The sequence below is a fragment of the Myotis davidii genome, unplaced genomic scaffold, assembly GCF_000327345.1.
Source record: "Myotis davidii unplaced genomic scaffold, ASM32734v1 scaffold539, whole genome shotgun sequence".
Classification (NCBI taxonomy): Eukaryota; Metazoa; Chordata; class Mammalia; order Chiroptera; family Vespertilionidae; genus Myotis; species Myotis davidii.
In genome coordinates this window covers 195,437-201,682 of record NW_006290028.1, presented here as the reverse complement: position 1 = coordinate 201,682, position 6,246 = coordinate 195,437, and the positions used below count along the sequence as shown (strand labels likewise).

General features: G+C 65.1%; 1 protein-coding gene and 1 long non-coding RNA gene across 4 annotated transcripts in view; one reads left to right on the top strand and one right to left on the bottom strand.

Annotated features, from left to right (window-relative positions):
• RECQL5 (RecQ like helicase 5) overlaps positions 1–6,246 on the bottom strand; it is a 32,559-nt gene that overhangs the window by 5,762 nt on the left and 20,551 nt on the right. The window lies entirely within an intron of this gene.
• The window catches only part of LOC107182921, a 13,815-nt gene continuing 12,447 nt past the window's right edge, over positions 4,879–6,246 (top strand). Inside the window, exon 1 of the long non-coding RNA XR_001513680.1 lies at positions 4,879–5,058. This is a non-coding gene — a long non-coding RNA (uncharacterized LOC107182921). The remainder of the gene's footprint in view (positions 5,059–6,246) is intronic.

Below are 6,246 nucleotides of genomic sequence, written 5' to 3'. Positions count from 1 at the left end.
CTGGGATCTCCGGGGCAGGGCCAGTTCTCAGCAGGACTCCCTGCCTGCCTGTGGCCCGGCTCCCCCCTCAGTGGCCGCCCCGTGTAATTTGACACTTGGATCTCCTGGACGACCAACAACAAAAAAGCTGAAGCCCAGATAGCAGCTGGCTGTCAGCACCGGCAGAGCGGCTCGCTGGCTCGCGGAGAAGAGGCATCCAGGGAGCAGCCCCGGGTCACCCAAGAGGCGTCTGACAAGCGAGGCGAGGTGGCGGGGGGCCGAGGACAGGCCCTCGGAGAAGAGGCCGGGGCTGCCTGGCTCCCCAGCACCTGCGGTGGCACCCGCAGCGCCAGCACCTGATCCCAGGTGAGTGGCCTCGGCTGAGAGGGGGTGGGGATGAAGGGAATGGAGCAGCAAGGTCCCCGCCCCTCCCATGGGGGGCGCACTGGGTCACAGTCTGCCGACGGCCTCCAGTTCCAACCTGGGCTCTCCCTGCTTGCAGTCTCCCCGCACGGGGGACGCGGGGGGCTGCAGCCTCCTGGAGGGTGGCTTCCTGCCTGCTTGCTGAGCAGGCGGAGGGGCCAGGGTGCCTGCCTCCTCTGCAAATTAGTTTAAGCTTTTTCCATTCAGGGGCTTACACGAGGGGTTTGGCTGCCGGGCTTGGGAGAGGAATGTCGCCTGCCCACTGAGCCTCCCTTTCCCAGGACCAAGGCAGTGCCTCCCTGGCCTGCTCTTCCCAGCCCTGGAGGCTCAGGGCAAGGTCCACCCCGCCATGTGGCAGGACCCACGCAGCTCTGCCTATCCGTGTGTCAGACCGGAGCCGCCGCTGCCACCTCTCATGGGGGCTTGGCCTGCTGACCACCAGGTGTCCTCAGCCCGGGGCTCCGCTCATGTGCCCCTCCCGGGGCCCATTGAGAGCCCCACGGGCCCCTGAATCTACCTAAATGCTGCCCCAGGCGTGAGAGGACCAGTCTCCCAACCCGGGCCAGGTGGGGAGAAGGTGAGGACGGTGGGACTGAGGTTGTGGGGGGGAGAGGGGGCCCCTAGTGTCTGCCCCTCTGCTGCACCAGGGAACACTGTGCCCAAGCCCGTCCTCCAGGCAGCATGGAGCGTGGCCCTGCCCAGGAGGCTGACTCCTGCTTCCCTGGCCTCAGCCAGGGTTAAAGTCTCCCCCTGGCCCTCCAGATGCTTCCCCAAAGCAAACAAGGCAGTGTCTACTTAGAAACGTGGCCTACGGCTAAGACTACGGGGGGGGGGCCCCCCGCGGGGGTTGGGGGGGTGCCAAGGATCAGCCCAAGTGTGGGCTTTGGCCTGGCTGGTGGCTGGGGAGACTACAGGTCCTACAGCGAAGGGCAGAAGAGACAAGACGCTGAGCTGTGTTAGAGGCAGCGGGTAAGGTTGGGGAGGGAGGGACCAGTGTCTACTTCCCACTGCCAGACGGAGCCGAGACAAAAAGGGGTGTCATGGGGCGGCTCCCCACGGCACACAGGGGCACCTCTGCCCTGCTGGCCACACAGACCTCCCACACGTTCAGGTTATTATTCATTCTAGCTCTTTCTCCAATAAGACAATGCCCCGGGCAAGGTGGCTACAACCCCTGACAGAGTAACAGGCGCTGAGCCAGAAGCCCTGGGGGCCCTGCGCCATCAAGGACGGCACTTATCAGTCACAAACACGCCCGCCCGCTTCCCCTGGGAGCTGGAGTGTCAGCTTTGCGAGGAGGAAACAGGGAAGCTTGTGTCCCGAGTGGCAGGTGTCTGGATGCCTGGCCACTCTGTGGCAAGGTTGTCTGTTCCAAATGACACACAAAGGAATGTTTCCCGGTCCGTCCAGCTCGGCCAGCCTTGCTCTCTGCCCTGCTCACTTTCCCCTCCGCCGGCGGCCGCTCCCCTGGGGAGCACCCTGGGAAGGTCCAAGAAGGCCAAGCCTTGCTCTGGCTGCTTCTAACTGCCGCTCCCCTCCCCCGTCCCGCCCTCCCCCCAGCATGGGTTGGGAGGGACTCTGGTCCTCTGGTTCATAGGCAGAAGGTAGTTTTAGAGTTTGCTGGACCTGAGACAGATCAGAAAAACGGAGAATTCTCAGTAGCCCCACTAGACTTGCCTGCCCCCCTCCCTCCGACCTGGGAAGGTACCGGGAGGAGAGGCAGCCAGCCCAGAGCACCCCCTCTCCCCAGGCCACAGCTGGAAACTCAGTAGGGCTCCCTACAGAGCAACAGCTGGGGCACCAGCCCGCGGTCACCTGACGGCTGCTGGCTATATTGGGCACCAGGCACAGGCGCCCCCTTGGCCTGGGCTTTAAATAGCCCACTGGGAGGCCCGCCTGGGACCTCCTGGAATGTGCCGCCTCCCTCTCAGGAAAGAGGCCCCTCCAGCGCCCCGGTGGTCCCCACTGAGCTCCTGCTCAAGCCCAAGCTGGAGATGACAAAGCCGCATCGGAAAAGTCAGGGGCTCCTATCGGTCTTATCGGTCTTGAGGCCAGAAGAGCCGCATCCAGCAGCCCCACTCCTGTTCCGGGCACAGATGGGACCCAGGGAGCAGCCCCGACTGGGCGAGGCTGGCCAGCTCTGGGCTCCAGAGGCCCTGTGTGCAAAGCCAGGATGCCACCCAGGTCCACGCCTGCTGCTACTGCGACCCAGTCCTCCCAGAGGGGGCGAGGTCCTCCGGGCGGGAGTCTGCGCTCTCTGACGTCAGACATCCCTGGAGGACGGCTGACATCCCTGGAGGACAGGACGGCTGACTTTAGAGCTGAGGCTTCTGATCAACAAACCCCTTTCCCAACCGGGCAACCTTCCTCCTCCCTGCCTGGAGGCCACGCCGCTCTGACTGGCCTGGTCTCCATGCCACACCCTCTGAGCCCCCCTGGGGCTTTTGGGGTGGGAGCACCAGTGAAGACCTCCCCCAGCCCTCCGTCCACCTCTTTTAAGGAGCAAGTCTGATGGATACATTAGGCTGTGCAGGCACCGGGCCAATCATGCTGAGAAAGCCGACCGAGTGTGGACGAAGAGGGAGGGAGAACAGCTCCTCAGCCCTGTGCACTCCCCCCTGGAATGAGAGCCGAGGGTGGGAACCTGGAGGGGGGATGCCCACAGGCCTCGGAGCTAGGGAGGGGCCCGCTCTACTGTCATTGGGGGAAAGCTGTTCAGTGACCACAGGAGAGGTACTGTGCTCTGGGAGGAATATTGAGGACCTGAGACGCAATGACCTGCAAGATCTGTCCTTTAGGTGGTTCTCACGGAGCAGGTGTGGCCTGGGCCTCTGAGAGCCGGGCCTGGTGAAAGCAGGGTCCCGGGCCCACGAGGGTAGGCTAGGGCTGCTCCTGCAGAGCCCACCAGCTCCCAAAGGGCCCAGGGCACTGAGCCGAGCCCCCCCCGCTGGGCAGTGCCCTCGGTGAGCTGCCCGTGGGTGGACTTATCTTGCTGGTCAGAGAGGAAGCTGCCCAGGACAGGCCTCCACTGAGACAGGGTGGGGCAGCACAGGGGGGATGGTCAGACCGGTCCGGCCAGGTGACCTCAGGGAAGTCACTTCCTCTCTCAGGTCTCAGTTTCCCCATTTGTAAAAGAAAGGCATCCTGGGAGTCCGAGTCTTCGCACCTTTGAGAACTGGATCCCAATCGCCTTTGCGGAAGCGTGCTGCCCCTGGAAGGGGTTAAGAGAAGGAAGGTCCCGCTTTTGACAGGAAAGCAGCTAATTTCCTACGGAGCCATCGCTGCCTGCCACCCCAGCATCACTTCAAACGGCTCCTCCCCTCCTCCCCCTCACACACCACAAACCTCCCAGAAAGAAGGACGCAGATGAAACTCCCCAGGTGCTGGAGGAAGGTCACTACCCCCAAAGGCCACCTCAACTCTCCTGCGCTGGCCAGACCCCACCTGGGGGGAGTCCCATGTGCTGGGCTCCTCCCTGTGCAGGCGGCCGGTCCTCCCACAGCCGCGAAACACTGGCACCTCATCCTCGTACGAGAGAGACTCAGAGGAGACATCAGTCGCCGAAGCAGGGAGGGGGCAGCTTCAAATACAAGACAGGACAGAGCTACGGCGGGCAGCGGGCGAAACTGCCAGAGAGATGACTTGGAGGAGGAGACGCAGGTCTGAGGGATGAGGCAGAGAGGGCACCGGTGTCCTAAGTAACCACAGCATGAGGCCCTGCCTTCTACAGTCCGAGCTGCCCGAGAAGGACCGGGCGGGCTGTGGTCGCTGTGGGTCCCTCCTCACCCCAAGCGGCTCAAGCAAGGGCTGCACAGCACCGGGAGGCGGGAGCAGGCCCAGGGCAGAGGGCAGCTCTATGGAGGCTTTGGGGTGGCACCATGGAGTGACGTCCCCCCACCCCGGAGAACCCCTGGCTGACATCGGGGCACGGCAGCAGTCACTAGAGCCCAAGGTCTGGCACCAGACCCGGCCACCTGTTAGCCGCCCTGGCATTAGAGCTGCCTTGGAGAGCAGGTTCAGGCTGGGCTGGCACAGTCGCCGGGCCTGTCCTAAGAGGAGGGGCTCCCTGTGGCCGCAGGTGAGGCGGAGGGCAGGGACCTCTGCTCCACCTCACGCCCAACTTGCAGGCACCGCTGGCCCTTCGCTTTGCCCCCCCCCCCCCCATCCCCCCTGCCGGTACCCCAGTCCTGAGTGACCCAGGGCCACTGCAAAACCTAGGACCAGTGTCTGAGACCAAGCCATGTGAGCGTGAAGTCACCCCAACATAGACACAATGGCCAACCTGGCAGCTGGCAGACTCCTCCCGTGCCCAGCTCTACTGAGCAGCTCCCAGCAGGGCCTCAGGCTCAGTCATCACCAGCTTCTCTCCCCCCGGGCAGTGCCAGCTGCAGGGGGCTGGGGGCCACCACTGAGCAGGGGGCCATGGGCTCCCTCCCTCCTGAGCCACCAGGGGTGGAGCGAGAGGGTGAGACCTGACAAACTCGTTCTGCGGGCACAGGGAGCGGGAGGGTGGATTCTCGGAGCCGCCTCCCATGGAGACTCAGGTGCTCTCTCTGCAGCAGAGCCGCCAGGACGGGAGCTGACCAGCATGGGGGCCACCGACTTCGTGCAGGAGATGCGCTGGGTGGGTGAGAGGCTGCTGCTCAAGCGACCACGGTGCTGGCCGGAGGGCCGGCGGAGTAGGGGAGACCACGGTGCTGGCCGGAGGGCCGGCGGAGTAGGGGAGACCACGGTGCTGGCCGGAGGGCCGGCGGAGTAGGGGAGACCACGGTGCTGGCCGGAGGGCCGGCGGAGTAGGGGAGACCACGGTGCTGGCCGGAGGGCTGGCGGAGTGGCTCGGTGTCTCCCAGGCAGAGGAGGGGAAACAGATGTCTCTTGGGGGACATGCCTCAAGGGATGGGCTGGGTGGTGCTGGGACCAGAGGCACCCAGCATCCTGCCCCAGGGATGGAGGGACCCGAGCTCCGGGAGGCGGAGGAGGCACCACAGGGAGGAGGTCCTCGGGTATTTCTGCCCAGCGTGCCCGGCTGCGGGCAGAGGCCCTCCACACCTCCAGGGGGCTTCTTGGGAAGAGGGGGGCGTTCCTTCTCTTCCCACCTCACAGTTCTGTGCCCTCTGCCTCTCCCCGACCCTCCAGGCACCGTGCTGCTGCTGCTGCTGGTCGCCTGTAGCTGCTGCTGCACCCAGTGCTGCTGCCCCGAGCCCAGGGCCAGGAAGGCCCAGGTGCGGCCCGTGTCCCCCCCATGAGGACGGAGGGCTGACCGAGAAGCTGGAGAGGAGACGGTGACGCCACGCCCGGGCGTCGGCCTGGCCCCCCAGCCCTGACTCCTCGGGACCAAGTCCACTGTCACAGCTCTGGCCCCGCCCAGGAACCGGACACGGCACGTGGGGGCTTGTCCAGGAAACAAGGGCCGTTGTGGTCACAGGACCTCCACCTGCCGAGAGCGCGGGGCCGAGGAGGAGCCACCGTTTCGAGCACAGAGTAAACCGCCGGGGATCTTGGCCTGCCCGCACTTTCTAACAAAAAGCAGGGTCCCCAAACCTCGACGGGGAACAGCCCGCACCCGGGGGAGCTGGCCTTGGGTTCTGCTGACCACGCCAAAGAGGAGCTGCCCAGTCGCGGGGACTTAGTGCAAGAGCCCTGGGCCCACGTTCCCCACCGCCCAGTGTCTGCCTGTTTCTTTCCAGTAAAAGCTTTTTCGTTCTATGTCTCTGGGCATCAGGCTCGCTGGGCGGGGCTCTGCATGAGCAGCGCCACGTGCCCGAGGACCAGGGGCGTGACCAGCGCGCCCTGCGCCGTGAGAGCTGGCGGCCCAGCCGCGCGGGCGGGAATGCTGGGAATCAG